Source organism: Spodoptera frugiperda, chromosome 28, assembly GCF_023101765.2.
Source record: "Spodoptera frugiperda isolate SF20-4 chromosome 28, AGI-APGP_CSIRO_Sfru_2.0, whole genome shotgun sequence".
Lineage (NCBI taxonomy): Eukaryota > Metazoa > Arthropoda > Insecta > Lepidoptera > Noctuidae > Spodoptera > Spodoptera frugiperda.
Genome location: NC_064239.1, coordinates 2283136 through 2310477, shown reverse-complemented (window position 1 = coordinate 2310477; position 27342 = coordinate 2283136). Strand labels below are relative to the sequence as shown.

Here is a 27342-nt window from a genome sequence, read left to right as displayed (position 1 = left end):
GATACGTGAGTATCAAAAATAGAGGGTGATCTTTTTAAAAAAAATTCTTGTACTTCCATTTTATGTACCTACATAAAATAAAAAAAAATTAAGACCCGTTTGATTTTCGCTCAGAGATTCAACTATGTGCTTAATAGTCATAGTCTGACTAAAGAGTTACCTCGTTGGTGCCGTGGCAGCTCTTTAGTCAGACTACATAAAGATAATCCCAACCAATACTATGAATGCGAAACTACGCTTTATATGCTTAACCGACCTGCATTATTTTAGCTGAGCGTATAGAGGCAAAGGCCAACTGCAGGTGAAGATGCACATAAAAGCTAGAAAGCATAAAACAACAAAATAAATTGCCGGATAACCAGTGTTCTAAAACCAGTCAATCTAGATTCTAGACATTGGCTAGTTTTGTAAATGCAGATTTCTAGTTTTCTGTCTACATTAGGATAGGTTAGAAATTACGTAGGGTAAGTACGCCTGTTCTCGTCCACTAAACAGTATCCTTAGTACGAAAATGTTGGAATTAATAGTTACAGAATAGCATTTTTTAAGGGGGGAAAATGTTTCAAAGTCTTCTCCCATTCGTACTGACTAAAATCCACCCCGTTCCTACTCCTGCTTTTCTAGCCGAAGCCCCGGTAAACACTAGGTAGTCTGCAAGCTCCGGATTCAGAATAGCCTAGCTGCACGGTTGCCACAGTAGCCGGATTTGATTTCTGATTTCTTCAAAACATCTAGAAAAACAAGCAAAGCATACAACATAGCAAGCTTCACAAACTACAAACCGCAAGAATCAAGTCACGCTTATTGACTTAATAAGAAAAATACAAAAAAATAATTGATACGAACAAAAACTCGAATCGAAACAATAAAACTTATGTATCGTATTGTTTCCAAATAATTCCTCGGAGCGAACCTTTTGTTTGAACTCAAGTATACAAGATAAACGCATATCAAGCTACACCAAACTGTAAACACATTTTCAACCTTATCACTTTTAAAATAAAGATGAAATTGTATTAACGACATTTGACAGATTGCTGTAAGCTACCACCAACTGCAAAATATTTTCAACCATATCACTAAAGAAATAAAGATGAAAATACAGTAAAGATATTGGAGTATCTTCACGGGCTGTCTAAGGGTTCTAAAGAAATTCTCACGAGGTTCGTGTAAAGAGTCTCTTGTCTAAGTAAATAGGTTAGTATAACGAGTAAGGTCGATATTTTCACTTGTACAGATGGAAATGAGAATGAATTATTAACGAAATGTTTCTATTAAAGGGAAATAAAGGAAAATCTTTTTGTTACGGGAATTGTGTTTCCAAAATAAACAAGTAGATATTTTGAGAAACTTCGTCGTATTATTTGTAAGAATCTCTAGCAGGTTACTGTGCTCCGGCTCGAAAAGCAGGAGTAGCAAAGGGATGGATTTTAGTCAGTAAGAGTCTGACACTCTTTCTCGTCTCACTCAAGGCGGGAGAAGTCATTGGATGATTTTCCCCTCACAAAAAAATTGGAGTTATTGGAGGTCTGTGTGATCGGTTGCTATCTTGAAGTAAGAAGAAAGAGGAGATGCCATGTGATTGTGGACTGTAAACTGCGACACAATCACAAAAAGTCTCTAATCAAAAAAAATATTTATTAAGTTATGGTACTTTGTATAAAAAAATGCTAGCAAAATCTAGAACCTACAGAATCTATATAGCAACTCGTTATGTTAATACTATAATATACCTACTAAAATATTTATTTGTTCTATTGTCCTATTATGTAAAGAATTCCAACCAGTTTTATTGTTGAATGTGTATTTAATTTATGTTAATGCTTATACATAACACTATAAATGGCATTTTAAAAATAAAATAACACTCATTTTTTAATATAATATAATATTAAATTATTTAGTATTGTAATTATTAAGTGTTATACAATACATAACATCTTATTCTATAGCTTCTGCCAGCGACTTCACCCGCGGTCTCGTTAGATAAAAAATGTCCTTAGTGTTATTCCAGACCATAATCTACCTAACATTATGTTTGTGTTAGATAGTCCAACTATCGATAAAGGCTATAAAACATCACGCTACGAGAGAACAATGGTAGCCAGGCAGAGCGGATGAAACCGCGCGAAAGTAGATAGTTTTATAATCACTAAGTATACCGTAATACGTAAAATGGTGGAAAGCATTTAGTTAAAAATGGCTACTATAACTAAAATCAACTTTCTAGTTTTATTTCATAATGCCGTTTCCAATTGTAATATTAATATTTTATTATTTTCTAGAAAACAATCATTGACACAAAATAAAGAGATATTTTATATTTTTATTGTTTTTAAATTATGCGAATTCGAGTGCGCTGATTGGCTGTAACGATTACTTCTGTAATAAAGTTTTAAATTATTAGCATCTGCATTGTATTAATTCCATGCAATTACTATTAAAAATTATAATTATTTAGTAAAAAGATTAACTTCTATCTATTCTGAAATTGCACAGCAATCTTCTTATGTATAAAATCGTTTTGAAACCCAATTCTATCGACTGTTCTAATAAAGGGTTTATTAGAACAGTTAACCGCCCAAATATCAATTACCGTGCCCTTAGCACGCGGCTACAAATCGAAATAATTATATCTATAGGTATAGTAAATAACGAAGAACAATCCTGTGAATACAACCAACAGATCGTGCATGTTCTCTGTAACAGCAATACGACATGAGCAACAGGGATAAGAAAATATGTATCGCATATATGCGACACAGGCAGTTGAAGGAATAAGTAACAGGGTAACGACAAATAAAGACATATTTGTGTTATATGAACAAAACACCTACCTAACAAGCATGTTACGTATCTGTACCGACATATGTACTTGCACCGTGACCAATGCCATGCCACGAGGCTCAGAACAGCTGAATCAGGACATTACACCTACTTTGATGCAACGAAGGTTCTACAGAGCATTGCAACATCCAAATTGCTGAGTCGTCTCCTCATGTCGCCGGCATGTGCCCAGCTGCGAATCGCTACATCATCGATCAATCACCCCACTAGATTTAACTTCAATAAAACCTTCTAAGGAAAAATAATTTTAAAAAGCAGTGTTGTTCTAACATCGAATTAATTTAACATCGAATTTAAGGAGTCATTTTAATTATAACTAGCTACTCTCGCGCGGTTTCACCCGCTCTGCTCCTATTGGTCATAGCGTGATGTTTTCTAGCTTATAAGAGGAAGGCTCATCGATAAATCCACTATCCAACACAAAAATAATTATTTAAATCGGACCAATAGTTCCGGAGATTAGCGCGTTCAAACAAACAAACAAACTCTTCAGCTTTATAATATTAAGTATAGATAAACCTAATAAAATTATTATAGTTTCCATTTGCACCCTCCGTCTGTGGCAGAAACATTAACAACATTAGCATAATCTTACTACTAATACTTAATATTTACAAAAAAAAAAACAAAACTAATGTTTATTTTCTTTGCGAGCCTTAAAATAAACACGCTTTCAGGTTATTTCAGGTTGTTTCAGTACAATTTCTCCGTATTTTTCTTAGCCGAAATTCTTAGTTATATTTGTATTTAGCCTCAGTTTCTGAGCTTATGTAAATAACAGAATATATCATTAAGTTTATGCGAGTTGGGTAAACTTAAGCGGAAAATATCTGATGCTGGAGACCCTGTAGTACGTGCCTTTGTGCCTTTAGTTCAAATGGAGGTTTTGTGTTGCTAATAATATTACTTGGTAACTTGGTAATATTAAGATCTTGGCCTCTGATTTCTAAGAAAAGGGTTCGACAGTTTAGAGAAGTTGCTAGTATTAGGTACGCACTTTTCACATTAAATCTTTTGGTGTTAATGTACCTGAAACCTTTTACGTAAAGTGTGCGGTGAACTACCTAGTAGACCGGTCGATAGCTATCGTAAATCGTGAAAAATAATTGTTCAATTATTAAAACATCTAGTTAGTCACCTCGTAACATCTCGTTAGTATTAGGCCATGTAGTTTCGAGCACTATATACTTGTAATAAATAGGTACTGAGAAAAACGATATAAAAATAAAACACTTATATTGCAGATTTATAAAATAACAGATCTATAAGTAACAGTTTTATAAATGTATCCCATCAGACGGATATACTATTTGAAAGTTTCATTCACTTTATTTCTAGACAATACGAAATAACGAGTGACAAAACACTTTCAGCTTTAATCTAGAGAAAGGAGATTGTCCAAATCTGGCTATTTTTGAACAGGCTGCTCAATAAAAATGTAATTCACCAATAATTTTATTTATATTTTAGTAAATGTCTGACGCTAATAACTTTGTATCAATTTGTACTTTAAAAAAATCGATTTTTATTGGTATTTGTTATGATAAGACCAAGTATTTGTAGTAGTTGGCTTTGAATTTGACTTTAGTGCTGCCAATCTGCTGTCAATCTGTTGTGTTTTTCGTCAAAATGACAGATATTATTCGCTTTGTTCTTTTGCATTGTGAGTGTTGAAACTCCAATTTATTGCGTGGGAAAATACAAAGTAGACACATTAGTAGGAAAACATATTTTGTATATATATTATATGAAAATAACACTAAAGACAGGACAGCCATAAAACATTATTGCTGCAACTGCGTGGTGGGTTAGAACAGTAGGTTGATGTGCACATATAATAACTATTATTTGGTTTTTAAGCTGGGCAAGGTACCAGAAAATTATGAATCCACCTGCCGAGTTCCTTGACCATATTTTAATTACATATGAATCGGATTAATAATGCATTTTAATAGAAAAAAAATGTTTTATTTCATGCATAACCAGTTTCAATAAAATGAAAAAAATATCTAAATATAAATCTTGATACAAAACTAAGTTTGTATCTTCATTCTTACTGATATGAACTATTAAATCAAACATATATTATTAGCTGAAGTGCTTGTTCAAAAATAGCCAAAGTCCCATACAAATTGGTCAATCCCCTTTATACATACGAGTTATGTGTGGGAATATACCAACATAATATGTTATCCACATTAATCTTTCAACACTATCCCATATTCCATTGTACAACAGAAAACAGAGTAAAAGTGTAAAACATAATCAGTATATCAAGATCAAACCATTCTCTAAACCCAATGCCACAGTACAAAAAACGTCACAGTAGACCCACTTCTCTATATCGCAATAAAACAATAGAATAAGTATACTTTTTTGCCATCATTGCATTGGCCTGTATCCCACGACTTTGCGACATTTTCACCAATTAGCTGGTAACACGCGTTTAGTGCTGCATTGCGTTTTAATTGTCGCAGTTGAAAGCGACAAAAAGTCGGAGTTAATGTCGATGTTGTGCTTATATGGTTGTAGTGAAAGGATTAGTGAGATAATGTGTAACATATTGAAAGTATTATGCCTTTTTAACCGACTTCCCAAAAGGAAGAGGTTCTCAATTCAGCTGGTATTTTTTTATTTTTATAGAGGCCTACTTATAAATGTAACATTATTAATATAACACTATTGATATTATAATAAAAATGAACGTTTGACATTTCACATCGAATTATGTTATCATTTCTTGAAGGGTTGTATTTTAATTTATTGAAGGACATGTTTAAAATTATGTCTGATCTAAAATTATAAATATAAATGACAATAAATGTAATGTATTTCTTTCCCACATAGGAGTCTTATTACCAACATATCTTATACTAGGTATTGGTTTATGATTTAACCTTTGTGGGAGACTGGTATCTGCACTAGGAAACTGACAGATTACCAGACCCTCTAATTTGTACACTGGATTTATACATATTATTTAGATACGATATTAAGGTAATTTGAGTTAAAACCAAACAAAAAACAGTCATCTATATGTTAATAATATTCTATATATAAGCTACAGCAGAAAAATCATGCTCTGACCTTGATTCATAATTCCATTAATAAGAAAACTCACGAGTACTTAGCCGCACTTGAAGTAAGTACCTCCCACATAAATGAATGTAGCTCAAGGATTAACATAATACCTTATTTTAAAGTGTATTAAATGGTCATTATTTTCCATCAACACTAATGTTCACGGTCAAATATGGAACTTAACTAAACGTAAACACGTTTCAAAATTAGTTTTTCGTTTTCCTTCTTGAATAGTTATGGTATTGTTGTACCTAATTTGTGGCAGGCGTAGCCTCTCAATTATCGGACTAAAGAATTAAGGTAGCCAGTTTCCCTATACCTACATCAGTGGTTCCCAACTGGTGGTCCGCAGAAGACAAAATGTGTGCAAAATGAAAAAAATACTCAAGGTTACACCTCTTTCTAATAAATACCAGGGTGTCAGACTCTTACTAACTAAAAACTACCCCGTTTCTACTCCTGCTTTTCGAGCCGAAGCCCCGGTAACTAGGCAATCCGCAGCAATAATCCAAAACTCATTATAATTATAAGTTAATAGTAATAGAGATCCTTTAACAAGAATATTATAAAAGTAGTCCTTGACCAGGAAAAGGTTGGCAACCCCTGATATACACAATATAGTATAATATTCTTTGGTGATTAGCATAGCGTAGTAAGTGAGCATGAAATATCTCCATGACATGTTGTAACATCTTGATGACTTTAGTTAGGTAGAAAACCAGTAGACTGGTCTGAATTAAATAATTTTCTTTTGTTGGATAGTCCATTTATTGAAGAAGGTTTATAGGCTATAAAACATCTTGCTACGATGAATAGGAGCCAAGCAGAGCGAGTGAAACAAAGCTGGAATAGCTAGTAATTCATATTAATTACTTAATATATGCAAACACGATCCCGATATAACCAACTAAACAATTGCAATATTTTACGAGACAAACTTCTAAGTTTCTCTCAAAAAGATCGAATTGTTCCTTAGAGTTTTGACCCAAACAAAACAAACTTTTATTCCCTTGTATTAAAGTTCAATGTTCCTGTTGACCACGATAGTCTTTTGTTTTACTGAAATATGACAATGGTTGAAAGTTTGAGCGGCATTGATACGGTGATATCACCTATGTCAATGTCAATATTGTAGATATTTTTGACATTTGGTAGGTACTTTTACAAGATTGCTAAGTCCTTTCGATTTGACAAAAAGGAAAATCACACTAAACATAAAACTTAAAAAAGAAGGGAAACGCCTTCAAAAGTTAAAGTGCGAACCTATATTTTTTAAGTTGAGAAATACACGTAAAATCTTCTCCTAATTCTGAAAAATATTATGCTGAAAACCGCATCAAAATCGGTTCAGATAAACCCGAAATAATCGCGCACAAACATACATACCTTCATACAATGCTGGTCAAACTAAGAATAACTTTTTTTAAGTCGGTTAAATATATCAATAAATTGATATCGCAATAATTCTACTTACAAATCTATATTTCTATTCAAAATTCCAGAAATAAGTATGTCTTGATATTAGTAAGTAAGTATCTATACTTATAAACACTTAGCTAAAAGCCAGATGTCCCAGAATGCCTCAAACGCTACTGTACCTGTAACAAGAAAAAACAAATATGATTAAGATTGTAGAATAGAAAATCTCTAAAAGAATAAAATAACCCGTGCGTAATTTAATAACTAGAAATGAAATCTTCTAACACCTTAATAACACTGTAAAACCTAATGCAATCATACTTTAGAACTCTTACTGAACAACTTGACCAACAACACAGGCATTGAATAACACTGAGATGCAAATCATTCATACAAAGATGTTAATGAGTGAAGCGGTTTACATAACACTCACGAATGAAGAGAATAAGACAATGAAAGGTATGAGGAACTCGCTTTTGTCAAGTGTGTTGGTGAGACAGGTGTAAGTAAGTACTGCATTGAATAGTAAATTGAATGTTCAGGACTGAAGGAATGGACAATGAACAAAGAATTGGGAAAACACAGACAGATAATGTGAGTCAATCTTTAGAAGATTTTCATTGCTATTTTTGTGTAATGACTATCATGAGACATGTTAAATTAATAAAAAATATGGCTTTGAGAAATGCTCTACTAGTTTCAAGTCACAATGGGGCTCTTATTAATGAGTAGCGTAAGTGATGCGGTGACGTCATCGTAACGTGAGCAAGTATTTTTAAATACCGTTCTATAGCCACATTAACTATAAATAAAAAGTTATTGATCAAATTAAACCTACAGAGATAAAAATATAGTCTACTCAATTTGATAGTGAAAAGAAGATGGTAATCGATTTAAAGTCTTACAACTGTTTATTAACTGCAAGACCATTATGCATTCATCTACTGTTAATTTCTTTGATGATAAAAGTTCTGAGGCCAGCACATTAAACTACCACGAACTATCAAATTCATTTTCAACGTTATTATACTTAGCCATGAAGTTGAAAATTCAATAAAGAAAATTTACATTTTAGGATAGTTTGACGGGCTGTTTATTTGAGTACAAAGTGGGAATAAAGTGCATTAGTACTTGATGGAATTAATCAAGTTTTGTATTGATAACCTCTACGCAAGATCACAATTATGATACGTTGTGAGTGTTCTAATTAAATAATTTTATCTCCTAATGAACAGTTTTCCACGATACATGATATTATGTGATGTTACATTGTTATTAACGTTTTTGTTCTAGTTTCTTGTAGTTGACTTTTATTCATTATTTTTATGTTTTAAAGTTGACTTAACTTTTCTGAAAACTTTTCACTGAACCAGAAATCAAGAGTCATTATGACTGAAGAAGAACTCAAACTTACCACAGTCATAGATAACCAATTCAACCGTAAAGATTTTAAGTTTCAATTTTGACTTTCAGTTTGAAGTACATGGTCAACTAGAAAACTCAGGCTAGATAGACTTATCAGATATAGTAAAAAAAAAAGTTATATTTTTTTACAAAATCGATCGAAGTTTCTTTGTATAATATTTTCCCTATTAAAATATAGCTAAAATCGACATAGTAGCTATAGTTAAAGAAATAGAAGACCCTATCTACATATATGTTCATTTGATTGTTATGTCCAATGCATAGCCAGTAGTTAGAGTCAATTGGACAATGTACTGGAGGTGAACTTCCTCCGACCTTTCATTGTTAATGCGTACTATCAACTAAAGATAACAATGGAAGTTCATAGCTTTTTGGCAGTTCTGGATATGCAAATACGTATGTAAATACTAATTTTATAAAGGCGAAAGTGTGTGTGTGTGTTTATTTTTCCATCTTTCACGGCAAAACGGAGCGATGAATTGATGTGATTTTTTGAGTGAAGATACTTGAAGGGATTGAGTAAGGCATAAGCTACTTTTTGTCTCTTTCTTACCCTACACTTTCCTAAAATTAGTAGTAGAAATTTGTATGGAGAATTGCGCAATTTACTAGGTATTAAGCTAAAAATTGGTATGCGGACTATTTGTTACTAACAAAGTAGTTATGTGGTGACATATATCCACTATAGGAAGGAAATAAAATAAAAAATGTATGTATGAATATTATTTTCCTTACGATATTTTTTTTATTGCGTTATTATAACTGTTGGGTATTATAACCCATGAAATTATTAATTTCTCGACACTCGCATAAACGATAACTTTATAACGATTACAATAGTCGGTTGCGATACTGTTTTTAATTTATCGTTAAACATATTTTTCTCAAAATTAATTAAGATTAATTAGACACCACTGAAGGAAAACATCGTGAGGAAACCGGGGCTTATAATGTTTAATTATAAGTTTTAAATCGCCAATTCAAATTAAGCAAGCGTGGTGATTATTGCTCAAACCTTCTTCGTGTGAGAAGAGGCTTTTGCTCAGCTGTGGGCACTTATACTTAAGTATAGGCTGTTGACTTTGAATTTGATTGTCCATTAAGAGCCGAAGGGCATTTATACAGAACAAAAAAAAACCTTGAAATTATAATTATAATTATGACAATAATGAAAAGATTAATAGCCATGAAATTATTTTTTACGCTATGGGGTGTAATGAAGTAGATTCCATGGTGACAATAGGTACCTATTTACCACACTTTCCCCCATGAATCGCTTTCAATTCTAGAGAAATTGGAAGGTCGACGAAGGTCCACTAAAGACGAAAGTAGGTTTCGATTCTACGTTTTAATCGATAAAATAATCGAATTGCCTTTTGAAGTGTTAAATGTCGTGGTGTCATGAAATAGTTTCGGTAATCGGTGAGCATTGAAATCGATTATAACTTTGTAGGTGATGAAGATGCGTGAATAGATCGCAGAGTTCTGAGATGCTATTACATTTTCTTATCCGAGGGTTTGATCAGAATTGTACTGGTGTGGTAGAATCGGTTAAGATTTTGGTTGAATATTTAATTTCATCAGATTTTTAATTACACAGACGTTGTTCTGTCTACGTCTTTAATTTGAAAATTTTTAATTTTTTTTTAATAAGCTAAAACATTCTGGACCATTTTGATGAAAATTATTATTCAAATGTTATGACAATATCTAACGTCATTAATATTTGACACTGCGATGGTAGCGCCGTCTGTCGTATCCAATGTAAAACATTCCAAAATCAACAACTACTAATTAATTAAAAATGAATTAAAAAAAACATTGTCCAGCGGACAAAATTGTGAATCTAAACCATTCTCAGATCCCCTTGAACACACACAAAAAAATTCATCAAAATCGGTCCAGTCGTTTGAAAGAAGTTCAGTGACATACACACGTACAGAAGAATTATATATATAAAGATTGTGAGACATACTAAATTAACTAAAAATCACCGTTTACTCGCGTAAATTAATGAAGAAAAGCTCTACTAGTTTCGAGTCACAGAGGAACTCTTCATCATGAGCAGCGTGCGCAGACTTTTTGAATGATTTTTATTTCATTCTTTTATAATTTTTCTGCAGTTGATGTTAACATAGGAATCAATTAAGTTTTTAATGACGCATACATTGATTAGTTTTAATTTTATCTACATTTATATGAAAATGGACCTAAAATTGCATATTTTAAAGTTCTTTTCACAACAGACAAAGTTCTAAGTTCATTTGATAATAACTGGAACCTCGCTTCGTACAATTTCTTTCATCATTTGGAACAGTAACGAAGGGGAATATAATTTCCATATTTTGATATTGTATTTATTCAAATTTTCACATTCACCCCACAAACATCATTAAATTCAGCATTACGTTGTGCAGAGTTACCGCATTTCAGTATTTTCAGTATACTGAAACCGCTTTGTTGTTTATTTTATAACAAGATTAAAAAATACTGTTCAGTTGGTGCAATGACTGTCACTTCTATTATTTGTATGTAGAATAGATCTATCAACATTAAGAAGACTAATATGTCGATAAGTGTTTTTATGGTATATGGTATGGCAAACGAGCAGACAGTTTTTTTATGGAAATAGCCAGTAAACGAGCAGACGGGATCACCTGATCGTTACTGCCCATAGACATTAGAAACACCAAAAGCGTTATAACTGTGTTACCGGCCTTTTGGGGGTAAAAAATTTAAGGGTTTTTGGAAAATCGGGATTGTGAAGATTGGGAAAAGAGGTAATTGGGCCTCAGATCACCTGATGGTAAGCTATAAGCTCCACCCACGAATACCCGAAACACTAGAGTAGTTACAAATACGAATTTAACTATAGCAAAATGTACATTAGCTATTTGTGTAGGTACGTTTTAATGTATATGGCAATAGGCTCACCACCTATTACATGGGACTTTCAATATAAATTGTGAAATGTGGGTGTACATTGGCATTATGTGCCATAATGTGCACCTCTGCCTACCCCTTCGGGGATTAAAGGCGTGACGTTATGTATGTATGTATGTATGTATGTACGCTTTAATTCTTCAAAGGAAGATGCATAGGGATGATATAAAAAGTGTCTAAAATGTTACTTTACATAAATAATATCGCTATATACTATATACTATTTTACACTATTTTACGCTATATACTATTTTTACCGACTTCACAAAAAGGAGGAGGTTGTTCGGCTGTTTGTATTTGTTCATCGAATACTCCGTCAATTGTCGACGGATTTTCAAAATTCTTTTTTTGTTCGAAAGTAGATAGTTCTGAGGTGGTCCCATTGTCACCAAGTTAGGATCTGATGATGGGATCATTAGAGAAATCGAGGGAACTCCTCAAATATTATAGGGAACTATATAGTGATTTTGGTATATTCATCTAGAATTGAAGCATTTACAGTCAAAAAGTAACCTTTGAAGAGGTGGAACTGATGAAGAAGACCAGAAATGGCCAATGGAACTTCATACTCACATAGAAATCATAATAAAGTTATACTCCGTCAATTGTCGACGGATTTTCAAAATTATTTTTTTGTTCGGCCGCCCATGGACACCCAAAATTATAGGGAACTATATAGTGATTTTGGTATATTCATCTAGAATTGAAGCATTTACAGTCAAAAAGTAACCTTTGAAGAGGTGGAACTGATGAAGAAGACCAGAAATGGCCAATGGAACTTCATACTCACATAGAAATCACAATAAAGTTATACTCCGTCAATTGTCGACGGATTTTCAAAATTATTTTTTTGTTCGAAAGTAAATAGTTCTCAGCTGGTCCCATTGTCACCAAGTTAGGATCTGATGATGGGATCTTAGAGAAATCGAGGGAACTCCTCAAATATTATAGGGAACTATATAGTGATTTTGGTATATTCATCTAGAATTGAAGCATTTACAGTCAAAAAGTAACCTTTGAAGAGGTGGAACTGATGAAGAAGACCAGAAATGGCCAATGGAACTTCATACTCACATAGAAATCACAGTAAAGTTAATTAAGTGACCGTGACAATACAAATTAATAAAGTAGTTATTGAGATAGAGAATTTTAACCGTTTTTTTATGGCAACTAAAAAGTGTGAAATAAAATACTTTTTATAAAAAAATAAACCGACTTTAAAAAAGTTAAAAATAACTTTAATTTCGGAAGTCGGTGTAACAAACAAATAATACCGAGAAACATCGACTTCCGAAATTAAAGTCGCTTAAACTAGCGAGTCTCGACATTTCTGTTGAGTACTTCGTAGCTAAGTTACAATCGATCGTTTATGCCTTTACGACTATAATTTTATTCGCAAGTCATACTATAATATCGATAGGTCTAGCAACTTGAAAATAAGCTCCCAAATTGGAAAATAGTTTTAATATGTATTTATTTGCGGCGTCTATGAGCCTTTATATTAAAAGTTTTAGAATGTATGCAAATTAATTTCTCAATAGTCCTTCAGAGAATTACAAACGTGCTTTCATATAAATTTCCAAACAATAGTTACAATGAGTTATTTTAGTAACAGGAATAACTAACGTGGAACATTCCTACTCTAAAAGTTTAAAACATTTCCACTAATCCCTACAGCGAGGTTTAGTTTTAATGAAAATACATTTTAATTAAAACTGCACACGAACTAAATTTGTTCAACAGTATTTCTGTTATTCCGGACAAAATAGTGTTCATAACAAAAACAGTTTTTGTATCGAATAACGAATCGATTCATTTATTTTTGTCACAACTGGCAGTCGGAATTTTAAATTCGTTATTCGAACTCTTTTTTATTATTTGATTTGTTTATGTTTGGAACGTTCGTAATTCGAATTGAAAAGCTGTTATTTTGTTTGAATATTTTTTTATTGAATTGGGCCTGTTACACAATTTTGATTGAGTTTTTGTTAGCTCAACCAATTTTGTTTCCTAAGTAAATATTTAAATAAAAAAAGAAAATTCTAATTATGATTCAAATTATCCAACTATTTCCAAACGATTACGAGCAAAGATTAAACGTAATTATTCCATTTATCTTCACTTGAATTACGAACAAAATAAAAACAGCGGCTCAATCAAGCATGTCATTATGAGCTGACTAACCGATTGATCGGTTCAAGCGCTTGCAGCGTATCTCGATCGTATCGGATTTATTGATTTATTCCAAATGATATTGTGTAACTTAGGAAATCTTTTACTTTTTATTTGTCACGCTCTGTTTCTTGTAAACTTCCTCGTTTATTGGCTTTTAAAGAAGATACTTTGGGAATATTGTTGTTTTGTTTGTGATTGTGAATGAATTATGTCAATGGTGTCGTTACACCATCAAACTGTCGAAGACAGAAGTTTTTTCTTTAAGTTGTTTTTGTGTCAGAATTGGAATAATGATTCTCAGCCTTTGGAAATGATTTACGTTTTGCAGCTCCCTGCAAATCTCTTAATGTCATCTTTATATATTGTTAATGATATGATATTACCTACATATAAACTGGGGTTTATAGATCTCATGAAATGTTTTTCTCCACTACGCAGGCTTTTTAAGGGGATAAAATCATTACATGACTTCTTTTGCCTTGGGCAAGGCGAGAGGGAGTGTCAGACTCTTACTGATTAAAAACCACCCCGTTCCTACTTCTGCCCTTCGAGCCGGTAAATCCACTAGGTAGTTCGCAGCTCCGGTCCGTCACATTGGCTAAGAAGTCTACTCTTATTCTCTGTTATTAACGTAACTGCCATCTCGTCTTTTATTTATTATTTTATTTCTCCGAAGACCGTATAATTATATCTCGTGCATATTAAATGCATCGAGTTATTACTCAAACAAATTCAACAAATTTCGAAATGCAAGATTTTGTGACACAATTCCTATTTCAGATCTTTCACTTTAATGCAACTGTGTCTGTGTATGCAATATGCAACTGCAATTAGTTGAATAACTGTAACTAATTCCGGATTGTCTAGTCTTAATAGTTCTATTTATAGTTATACTAGTATTCTTGTTATGTCACAACTTTTAAATTAAGAATAAGGATACCTACACAAAGAAATAAGTACCAACTATTTAAGGTACGCGTCAACAGGCCCGCATTGTACGCATCACACGCAACGGATTTTAGTTTGTCTTGTATAGAAACTCATACAACTGCGTCCACTGATCCGCATCGTACGCACCGCATCATCAGCAATGCTTACATGCGATGCGTACTGATGACGTCATACGGAATGCGTACGACGCGTGCGATACGGGCCTGTGGACGTTTACTTTTTATCTCCACCATCAGAGTTGCGAAGGTATGTTACCGTCAATTATGGACGGGCTTATGTCATACCAGAAACAAAAGAGAACATAAGTGCTAAGTGCTAACTAATTTGGAAGATTACTGCAAGAATAATTACTTATGTTAGGTAGTCAAAACATTAGGAACTAATGGGCATTTTCACCTACCATAACCTTAACCATCTTTTAACTAAAACTAAATTAAACTAACGTAACCTAAACCAAACTGAACTAAAAGTTACTCAATGTGACGTAGCACCTAAACTAACTCCTTATTTATACCGTAAGGAAACTTAAAGATAATTAAAAACCATAATATTTTTTGTGGAGATGGGGAGTCCTCCAGTGACTTCTCCCGCCCGGATGAGGCGAGGGGGAGTGTCAGACTCTTACTAACTAAAAACCACCCCGTTCCTAGTAGGAAAAAGGAGGAGTAGGAACTTCCTACTCCTTCTTTATACCGGGCTGTCCCGAAAACCATGAGAGTAGCGACTAAAATAATTTGTATTCTACTGTACCGATTTCAAACATTATTTTTTATACATTCTATGGATTTTTTCCTTAATTTTCCTGTATTTATTTTCCGCATACAAAAAAAGAATATAAAACAAACGTTATCCTCAATTTGTACTTTAAAACTAAGTTTTTAAAACTACTAAGATAACATACGTGAACACGTTTTCACAAACTAAGTACATAAGTAACATGTTCAAAGTTTAGACAATTTGAAACTCATGAAGTGGCGTGTTCTTCAATTGGGTTAGGAAGAGAGAAATGTAGTTTTAAAATTGGAACGTTCTATTTTATTTTTTTAAACGACACAAGAAGGTCCGTTCACCCACTATGTGTGTAGATTTAAATCACACTCTCTAAGTATGTAGGTATTTTAATGGAATAAATATTTTTAAGTAGTGTCTTCTATAAACCTTTTCCTTTTTACCAGGAAAAGCGCAGTTAAATTGCGGATATTATTCTAGTTATCTACATGTAGGTAATTTAGTAGCCAGGTATCCTGATAACCCACAGATGGCACCCAGTAGGGCTGATGCCCGCAGTAGTAGAAAAGAGTGGTTTTTAGTCAGTAAGACTCGCCCGAGGCGGGAGAAGTCATTTGATGATTTTCCCCAAACAACTAACCAAGAACAACGAATTGCTTCATAAGTTTCCTTTTAAAACACCAAACAAAATCAGTACAAAACATATTTGGGAAGGTCAGAGGAAGGAAAGTTATGAATTAACATCGTTTCTAGGCCAGCCTTCCTCTATCGATCGCTCGAATGAGTTGTAATATAAAATGATGACATAACATTAACTCAGGACGTGTCCACACTAAGCTCCGCCGTGTCATTCGGTAGCGGCTGAACGTAATGATTAATGTTGTATATGTTACGTGTCAGCACATCCATGCTAATGATGTCGGTTAATCGATTCGAATATTAAGTGTTATTTAATTTTGAACGTTATTGTGTATGACATTTATGTTGTGATTGATTTGTTGATAATGATCAAATGTGTAGCGGCTGAATAGGACGAAGGTTAATGTCGATTTCAGTTTTACATTCATTTAGATAGGGACGCACACTAATATAAGGGTCATTTTATTATGTAGGTACCAACACCCACAACACGGGAGCAGTTGCAAAGATTTCAGGGTAATACTTTATTTACAGGGTTTCACTGGGCCCTCTGGTAACCTCACTCACACGTCTAAGCGCAACGCCGTTGTTTCACGCCGGCTAGCTTTAGTTGATAATTTAGTTTGGAGAACGAATTCTTATAATTTTACCAAATCAATGACATAACAATATTAGGACACTTTGGAACGAGCAAATAGCTTCACTAGAGGACTGACGAACAGACAGACATTTTATATTAATATTGTAATATTATTTCCTTTAACGTTCATAAGTCACTGCCCGGTCTATTTGAAATAACTAATTTGGACTTTGACTTTGGAATATTCAAACTACAATAAAGAACCTACACAATTCACATAACAATATTTCACAAAAAAGCTTTAACAAGACGTTTCTAATTACCATAAACCGTCTACCAGCAGACATAAGTGCTTGCCCCCATAATATAATTAATTCTGCACGCATCGCGAAGTATGGCGGGTCGCATCGCAGCGCTCCTAATACAAATGTCATCGTTATATTTATTATAATCTTAAAGCAGTGAGTAACTGTATGCTTTAGTATTATAATGTGCGTTACAATTTTTTTATGACTCTATTAGTCTGTATGGGTAATTAGAGATAAGAAAAGATATTTTTATTTTTTAACTTCATCATCATCATATCCTCACGCCTTTAATCCCCGAAAAGGAAGGCAGAGGTGTACCTCTGCCTACCTACCTATAATGTGTACATTATGGCACGTAATGCCACTGTATACACCCACTTTTTACAATTTGTGTTATAAGTCCCATGTAATAGGTGGTGAGCCTATTGCCATATACTGGGCACATTTCCAGACTCCGTGCTACAACTGAGAAATTTTCGAAAATCCGAAAAAGGTCCAGTAATACTTCCCGGCAGTCGCACTTGCAACCACTGGGCCTACGAGGCAGTCTTATTTCTTTAACTTGTTTAATGTAAAGAGTATTCACTAAAATAGATCAATATTAGTACATTGCTAATCTCGAAAATCAACATTTATATAAGCTAATCGTAAATTACAAACTATTAGTAACCAACTTAGCAGAATATAAATATAATTCATCATTAAACATTTAAATAATATTATGAGTAAGTTTTTTCAATGAGACTCCAAGTAGTTTGCTCAAAAAGTTACCATGTTAATAGCAATGGCCAATTTAATGGCCTCGTACCTAATATTTGCTTTAGTAAAACCTCATAGACTTTAAGCAACATAATTATAGGTCACGTACTTGTAGTTACTTCCAGTTACCTAGGCAACCGTAATACAACCTCTTTTCACCAGTTATTATTCCCACGTAATATTCCAATCTCATGAAATAGGCTAGTTTCCTACTAGTCAAATTCAATACTTTTTTCGAAACGTCAAAAACGATATTTTCTATGAACTTTGTATGAAATACTCTATTATAACGTCATCAGATTTTTACGTCAAATAGCAGACTTATTTCTAAAAACTTTACTCGAAAACAATCGAAAATTAAGTAGTTCATCAAATTTATGAATGAGAGTGTGATTATTTTTCAATATTTTATTGTATTGAAAAGTTGTAATAATTTATTTTTGACCCAGTCATCATCCCTATTGTGTTTGGTATAACATTTTCACCACAAAACGAATCTTCAGTCTATTTTCGCGTCCAAATAGAAAAACAAAATGACTTTCACTTTTACAAATAGAATCTTTGCTTGAAAATCAATCGTAAGAACAAGTCATCAATATCCCATTATCCTTTATCCGTAGTCCAGTGTTGGGATTCGGGAACATTTCTCGTAAGGAGTGAAATAAAACAAATGACACAGCGATGACGCGGGATGCCCCACATTTTGTTACGAGTACGGCGACGGGTTTTCTTTGAACCGACACGGATAATATTAAGTTAGTGGCGATTCGTAGAGTAGGTTTAATCTGGTATTCTTTACAAAACACGAGTACTTAATGTATTTTTTTTTTTTTTTGAGGGTGAAAATTCATCCAATGTCTTCTCCCGCCTTGGGCGAGGTGAGAGGGAGTGACGGACTCTTACTGACTAAAAACTACTTCGTTCCTACTCCTTTTTTTCAATTTGGAGCCCTCGTAACCCGCTAGGCAGTCCGCAGCTCCGGATCAGCCCTATTGGGACAGGCAATGTAAAGACTGAAATGTTCAGGTTCAAATGTTACGTTTAAAGGAATCGAAACGAGAAAAGAATCGTAAAGCAAACTCGTACTATAAAGGTAGTATTCAATAGAATAGCGCAGACGGCAATGTGTGTAAAGGGCGATTTTAAGTAGATGGAAATTCGCGCAGAGACGATCCCGATTTGCACATCGGTACTCATCATTATATTCCTACTACTCTCTCTCAGCATTTTGTAAAGTACAGAATGTCTGATTAAAAGATTATACGGTAACATAATATAAATCGATTAGGTTAGTAGGTACAGTTGACTGTGTGAGTCCAGTCCACGTGTGTGGAATTACAATGGCCGCCTAATTTTGAAGGCACGACCGTTTATTGTTTTAGTGTTCCGTTAATTTCGAATGTGGAGTAGTTTTTATGTGTTGGGTGAAATATTTGAAATTTTTTATTTGATCATAGTGCAGTATTGTTGTATGTAACTGTTGTGGGGTTTGACAGTTATTTAATTTTAAATACGTTTCTTTCAATAGTAACTAACTCGATTTTATTCTGTTTAATATATTTTTTTATATCGTCACGGCTTTTATCTCCGAAGGGGCAGGCAGAGGTACACATTACGGCACGTAATGCCGCTATAATGTACACCCACTTTTTACCATTTGTGGTATAAATCCCATGTAATTGGGGATGAGTCTATTGCCATATACTGGGTACAGTAACAGAAAAAAATAGAACAGCATAAACCGATTGCTAATCACTTTGTTTATTACTAAGTTTCAACGTTTTAATAAAAGGTTATAAAACTTTTTACAATGATCCAATGATACGATTCGTGATGAAAGTGCGTGTTTCGTGACTGGTAACAAAATTGGAGGAGCATTACGTAGTACATAGGTGACCACATTTTATTAGAATGGCATGCTAAGCCGCTTACTAAAAGTCAAGGTATCACTTTCTGTTTTTTTTTTATAGTCTTTGTTCTACTTTCAATGTACATGGCGAATTTTTATGCGATACAATTAATCTAGAGTGAATAGTGGTGTCAAGTATTTTGTTTAAAAGAAAACAAAGTAGGACGCTGTGTTTGGGTATGTTTTGAATCTAAAGTTGTATTGAAATGTTCGTATTTGTTGCGCGTAACTCCTAAACGACTGTACTAAATTGGATGATTTTTTTTTTTGTAGTGTTTTGTACGAGGGTTTTGTGAAGGATATACCAATGAATATGAATTCCGAATGACACTGGGAATGTTAGGACATCTGAAAATGCTTTCTTTCAAGAAAAAACTAAGACCAATATTCTTAGCTACCTAGCTTCACTGACGGACAGACTGACAGACTATTATTTTATTTCTTTCTTTGTTGACGTTTCAAAAGTACCTAAGTATATGGTTTAATTGGAATAAATGATTTGACTTTGACTTTAGTAGGTACGTAACTTATTTTAGCATAAAATGTTCATAATTTGCCCTCAATTTTACTCATTTTTACAATGCAATATAGCTTTGAATGGAATTACGTACAATTTTGGTTTTTAGGTTTTGTTGTTAATGCCTACGGTTGAGTAGGAAGGTGATGGGTTCAGTAGGGGTAGAATTGGTCAACGTCAGGGAAGATGGTGGCACAACAGTCTTCTGCCGTCGCGCACAGACTCATGGCAGGTCTCCTTAAGAATGTGCCGTAAAAGGCGTTGCGCCGTGAGGGCTCCGAGATTGGTATTTTGAGAGGACTCGGTGTTTCGTACTGGTAAGTTTTGGTCAGGTAAGTTTATCCTCAAAATTTGGCGTCTTTTGAAGATTCCTTCCGTCATCAAAAACATTGGGTATTATACATAATTAGGTTTTTAGGTAAATTGTGTTACGTGCTCTAAAGAAGTCACTACAAGGCTAATAAGTACAAAGAAATACAACGTTTGATAATATAATCAATATAGAACTAGGTTGGTTTTGTCACGAACATCGAATCGTGTTAATTGGCTGCCTTAATTGTCACGCTAAGTCTAACTGAGGTGAGGAAACTGCTTCTGCTTAGTGCTAAGTCTGAGTTACAGAATAATAGTTAGTTCTTTTTCGGGGGTAAAACATCAACGACCTTTGGAATGACTGTTCATTGGTTTGGAAGACTTTGAATTTCTGACAAAGAGGTATATCCTGGAAAAGTATGTTTTTTTAAATTCTTTGAAAAGGATGCTGATATTGTGAAAATAAATTTATTTAAAATGGCCATTCAGATTCTAATACAGTCCTTCTTTAGTAATGATATGGATCTCTATTACAATTGTACCAATTAAAACACTTGATTCGTAGTTATCATTGCCCACCAGAAAATACCAAATAGGTGAAATTTTTACTTAAAAATAAACCTATGAAATTCCTTGATATTTCATTTCAGAAAAAAGAATCTTATAATAAAATGCTCATAACACTGCAACGTTTCTCGCTGCAAAAATATGAAATGTCGCTAGAATTTACGAAGAAAAAATCCCAAACTGAACAGACCGTGAAGTCGCTTGACTTTTGAAGCAAAAAGTCGCTTAATGAGATTTCCTTCGAGTATGAATGAAGAGTATACAAATTGTATGAAAACGTCGCATAAACGGCTTAGCCATAATTAAATGAGGGAAGTTGAGATCCTTTTCGTCCGTTTTTCTTGAAGAACTTATAACTACATTAAATTGTGTAGCAAGTTATTTTATTTTTCATTTAATGTGAAAGATATGAAAGTGAGAGCAATTTGCGACTTTCACGAAGATTTTCTTCTGCATAGATTATTTAGATCAGAGAAAATCTTCTTTCCTTCAGATCTTCCATCATTTACGACAATCGTCCAGACAGTAGATATTGGAAGTGGCCCTACCTCTCCATCCTAGGCGGGTGCTTAATTTATGATTCCCAAAAACTCCTCATAATTTTAGAACAGACCACGATAAATAAAATTCGCTGTAAATGTAAAAATCTTAAGAAAAAAAAACTATCGGTTGCAAACATCGTTCATGCGAATTAACACGGATAGAAAATCCCAACGAAACAACAGTTGTGCAGAAAGCCCGCCAGGCTTTTAAAAAACGAAAACAAAAACCTTTTAAAATACAAAAAAAAAAGAACATTCAGTATCCAATTTGCATATAAATATTAAAAACCGTACAGGACCCGTATCCGATGGCTATTATCGCTCATACGGCTGTTTAAGTGGCCGTAAACGAATCGTTCAGTAAAGTGACACTTGTTATTAAGTGGATGCCGTGTTTGCAGTTATAACAGGTATCGATTACCAATCGATATGTTGATTTCCCATCACTAGAGTGCGGATAAATTAAGACTATTGTTTGTGTTATGTGTTGGGTGAACAGATATTTTAGAATGAGATGATAGAATCACTATCATTATTAGCCGGAGAAAGGTAAGTCCTTAAGTAATAGAATACGCTGGATTTCTGCGAGGCCGTGGTATCACTCCGGTCGAGCCAGACCATTCGTGTCGAAGCATGGCTCTCCCACACTTAACTGAGTAATTATACAATCTTAATTTCGTTAAGATCTATAAATAAAACGTAGGCAACACAAATTTTAATACTAAATACAGGCCAAAATGTAAAAGATAAAAACCTGATCATTTACGACAGATGTATTCAGACAACGGAGCAGCGAAGTTTCGGGTTAAACTAATCACTAGTGTATGCTAGAGAACGTTCCCAAATTAGGTCAATAGGTCCATTTAGTAATCGCACATGAGGCGTCACTCAATAATATTAATTGACAAAGCCGCATCTGTCCAGCTATGTGACTAAACAATTATGTGAACTATGTCAATGTTATAACGTCTAAAATCGAACTACATAAGTTTTGTAATATAATAAAACAAGAAGAACTTACCAAGTGTATCAAAGTCAAAGATATTAATTTTTGTTGTTTTTTTTTACACAACTTACGCTCGATAACTGAAATGCTACTCTATTTTAAGTTGTACTTAAATATCGTGCTATCTCTGTCATGTCATTTTATAAAAAACTAGCAAACCCAGCGAACTCCGTTTCGCCACCAATGATTTTCCCTGTTTTCCTGCTTTTTCTAAAGTTTCTTTGCTATAAACCTCACGGAGCCCGAGCTCTTTCCAACGAATGAAAAACCGTGGAAATGGGTTCGTGTGTTCTGGAGTTACAGCGTCAAGAAGGAAAACATGACTAATTTTTATTAATATTATATAATAAATAGATTAGTAGCGACAGTACTAGTCTTGAGAGCGTCTTAAAATTGTGTAGCGTTTGAATATTTGTACATTAGGCGGAAAATAAAGCGGTTACCATCTGCAACAGTTCAGTGGTATTTCCCAGAAAGGTAGGTACTTACTCAATCGAAATGTTTTGGAACCGGAAAAAACAAGAAGCCAAGTATAAAATTGACAACAATGTAATGCTTAGGTGTATACCCACAAGTTCCACAATTGTCTCACAACCATAAAAGTTTAGAATGACCTGAACGCTTAGTACGAGTTTGTTTTACGTTAAACGAGATCGAAACGAGAGTGCGTTCGGCGCTCTGATTGGTTGCTTCATTCGAGCCAGCCAATCACACAGCCGAATGTGCTCTCGTTTCGATTTCGTTCAACGTCAAGCAAACTCGTACTAAGGGTACTAACAAAAAAAAATCATTAGCATCCTACGTTTTAACCAAAGTGAACGAAAATACCCATCACCCGCGTTCCTTTTGAGGCTCGTAAAAACTTTTTATACGTAAGGCCAAATAATTTATTAGATTGCCTTATAAAACAGGATATTCCCAAAAGGGGATAAAACAAAAATGACGTAAATTAATGGATATTTAAGACCAAAACAGTCGTGACTTGGATTATAAATGTACTTTCCTATTCGTGTTTCGAATATGCTTGTAAGATCCGGATTGGATTGGGTCGTATCGTAACATAAGTTTGTAGTTTCGGTTTTTAATACATTGTAACTTATGTATGTGGAATATAAATTGTGTGTTCCGTTTGGTTTCGTGGTTAAAAGTAAATGTCTGGAAATTCGAAATGCTTCTTGTGTCTTGCCAAGTTTCAATCGAACTTCACCTTTTAAGTTTAATTTTGCACCTTTTTACATAACAGCTAATACCTATTACATGTTTACGCGTGATATTGTAAAATACTTTATTTTAATTGATAAAACAGCCTTTATTTTTTATACCAATACTGGAACTATAGGTACTTATGTGTAAATGGCCAGTTATTAAACTTTATTGCCACGATTTCCACAACAAATACATCACATGTAGGTATGGTTTCGTGTAAATGAATAGCAATAATCAATGAAATAAAAATAAATACTCAGTTTCATTTTAGTAAAAAAAGAACTGTCGTATTATTATACCTTGGGGAAGTTAGTGAACTGATTCGGAGCTGCGTATAACGTAACAGGTTACCAGGGCTCCGGTACATAGCAGGAGAAGGAACGGCGTGGTTTTTAGTCAGTAAGAGTTAAGACACTATCTCTCACCTCAGGGAGAATGATTTTCCCCACTCAAAAAACGGGAAGTTAGAAAAGTATAAACTTCTAAAAAACCACACAATAACAAATAACCTATAGGATTGCTGTTAAATTCAACAAAATACAAAAAATGATAGCGTACAACCGAATCGGGATCAACGGCTTTACCGACGAGAAAAACGAAAACGGAGGGTGCAGCCCAAACTGTAAAGTGGGCAGCACGTCAACTGTCAACAATCTGTCATTGGATTTTCGACGTTATATCAAAAGTAATAAAATTGAAAATAGAATTGACAGAGAGGTGTAGGTTGATGTGCTGGTGATTACATGGAAAGTGTGTTGCAGACTTAGGGAATGTTATTACAACAAGGGTGCGAATTGTAGGGGTCACAATACGGCACGCACGTGCTCCGTGCTCCAAGTGACAGCAAAAAGGTTGAGGTTTTATTTCAAGAGGGAAAATACATGTTTGATGTTAAAATAAAGTTTATTTTTACTAGTTATCTCGTGAGTTTTAAGTGATGAGTTTGAACTTATTGCCATATACTGAGCAGTATTGCGGACTGTGTCATTAGTATAAAGTATTTTTTTAATTTAGTCCGGTCAATTTGGACCTAAAAACAGTAATGAAAGAACAAAAATTCCGACAGAGCTGAATTTTGGTACAGACCTTTATTTTACTATAAAGATTATAATATTAAAAGTCCCCATCTATCCCATATGTGCTTCAAAAGTTATTCGGGGTCAAAGGTCAAGATTTTAGGTTTTTTGAGTTTTTCTCAAAAACCGTAAGTTTTTTGAAAAATACCTCAGACCAAATTTGTAGATCTCAAAATTCTCTACAAAATGGTCCTTATAAGTTTTTCTATAAGTATTACCGTTTCTAAGATAGATTCGTGTGTCCCCACACACATTTTTCCACTTTGGAAGCGTCTAACTTTCAAACGATTGATTTTGACGAAAAGTGGTTTTAGAAACCTTAATGTCTTTTTTAAAGACCTATCCATAGACACCCATCACGGATATGTAAGCTGAAAAAAAATTTTTTTTAATCAGTTCCATGTATGGAGTGCCCCCCTTTACTTTTTAAATTTATAAATTTTTATTCAAAATTCGAATAGCGGTTACCGAAATACACCATCTTACAAAGTTTCAACTATGTAGGCCCAACAGTTTCGGAAATAAATGTCTGTCCGTCCGTCCGTCCGTCCGTCCGTATGTCACAGCCTGTTGGGCCACGAAACCACTGTTCGTCAAAATCAATCGTTTGAAAGTTAGACGCTTCCAAAGTGGAAAAATGTGTGTGGGGACACACGAATCTATCTTAGAAACGGTAATACTTATAGAAAAACTTATAAGGACCATTTTGTAGAGAATTTTGAGATCTACAAATTTGGTCTGAAGTATTTTTTCAAAAAAACTTACGGTTTTTGAGAAAAAGTCAAAAAACCTAAAATCTTGACCTTTGACCCCGAATAACTTTTGAAGCACATATGGGATAGATGGGGACTTTTAATATTTTAATCTTTATAGTAAAATAAAGGTCTGTACCAAAATTCAGCTCTGTCGGAATTTTTGATATTTCAATATCGTATTTTGACCGGACTAATTGTTGAGTCCCCAATAATATGCCCGAAGCCGAAACCCGCTGCTCAATACCCTTAGTACGAGTTTCATTTATGTTTTTACGGCGCTCTGATTGGTTGGTTTATTCGAGCCGGCCAATCAGAGCGTCGAATGCGTTTCGTTTACTTTAAATGTAAAGCAAACTCATACTAAGGATACATTGATCAACGAGAAGGAAAATTTATAACTACCTACTAATGAGTCTATTTTTGGAACTAACTAGATAGTAGTTCTTTTAATAGTAAGGTAGTAGGAATTATTAGTTGATACTTACTAATAATACAAGTATGTAATAACAATTTATATCAATCATTTAATTTCCTTTTTCCTGGGTAACATGCGTTTTCCTTATTAAAACTTTTAATTCACTAGTTTTATTAAATTTACTGCAATATAACTCATACTAGAGAACTAATTAATCACATAATTAAATACTTCGAAGAACAACTGACAAATACGATCTGCGTGTTCAATGTTAGGTTCAATAGTTTATTTACACCTTTACAGTAATTAAAGTGTTTGAAAATAGTAATAATTAAGTATATAATATCTTATATGACAAATAAAAATGCATGTCTAATATTTTTTCATTACCTAACTGACGGACGAAATAGTTTATAAATTTTTGTACTCCCATCATCATTCCTATTGCATTTGTGAAGACAAGACTAACGACAACAAGACGGTCAGCATTGCCTACCTACAATTATTACACAACATATTATTATAACATAAAACATTACTATAACCAAATCTTTACCACTGGATTGTAACGTTTTTCCAATTACTTTCTTTCCAAATAAAAATCGAGTAAGTCTTGATATTCTGGAAACTTAGTCTTAGTAAAAAAACCTTGCACAATATTTCCCTTAAAATTCGAAATTAAAACGCGAGCATTAGATCTTTGGTCTTTTTACAAATATGTAAAAGACACTTATTAATATTGTAAATTTTATAAAATATTGCACAATACCGAAAAAAGAAAAAAAAAAAACTCGACTTTTGACCCTTTGTTCGACAATTGCATTTGTAACGACAACAACCCACAATTATTACAAAACATACTAAAAAAAAATACACAAAATGACGTAACCACAAAACTATCTCAAAACTTTAATCTGACACAAAAAAAGTCCACAGAAGTTTGAATTACATCACAAACGACAGTCCCAAGCTTATCATTATACACAAGTCCACATCAAGTTATACAAAACCAGTATAAACTGACCGTCGAATGTGCGAAAAGGTGATACAAAGCCAGACCATGATAAACTGGTGATGTATAGCTGATGTGTTCATATATTTACATACAGTGAGGTCAAACACCTGTTATCAGTTTAGTAGCTGAAGATAACAATGATTCATCATAATTGTATTCAGTAGCG

At 33.7% G+C, this 27342-nt stretch overlaps 1 protein-coding gene and 1 long non-coding RNA gene across 2 annotated transcripts in view; one reads left to right on the top strand and one right to left on the bottom strand.

Moving 5' to 3' along the window:
* The window catches only part of LOC118265121 (polypeptide N-acetylgalactosaminyltransferase 2), a 112421-nt gene that overhangs the window by 73442 nt on the left and 11637 nt on the right, over positions 1 to 27342 (bottom strand). The gene's annotated exons all lie outside the window — the stretch shown is intronic.
* On the top strand, positions 12024 to 12778 carry LOC126912708 (uncharacterized). The gene is made up of 2 exons (XR_007707365.1): positions 12024 to 12238; positions 12456 to 12778. It is a non-coding gene; the product is annotated as an uncharacterized LOC126912708 (long non-coding RNA).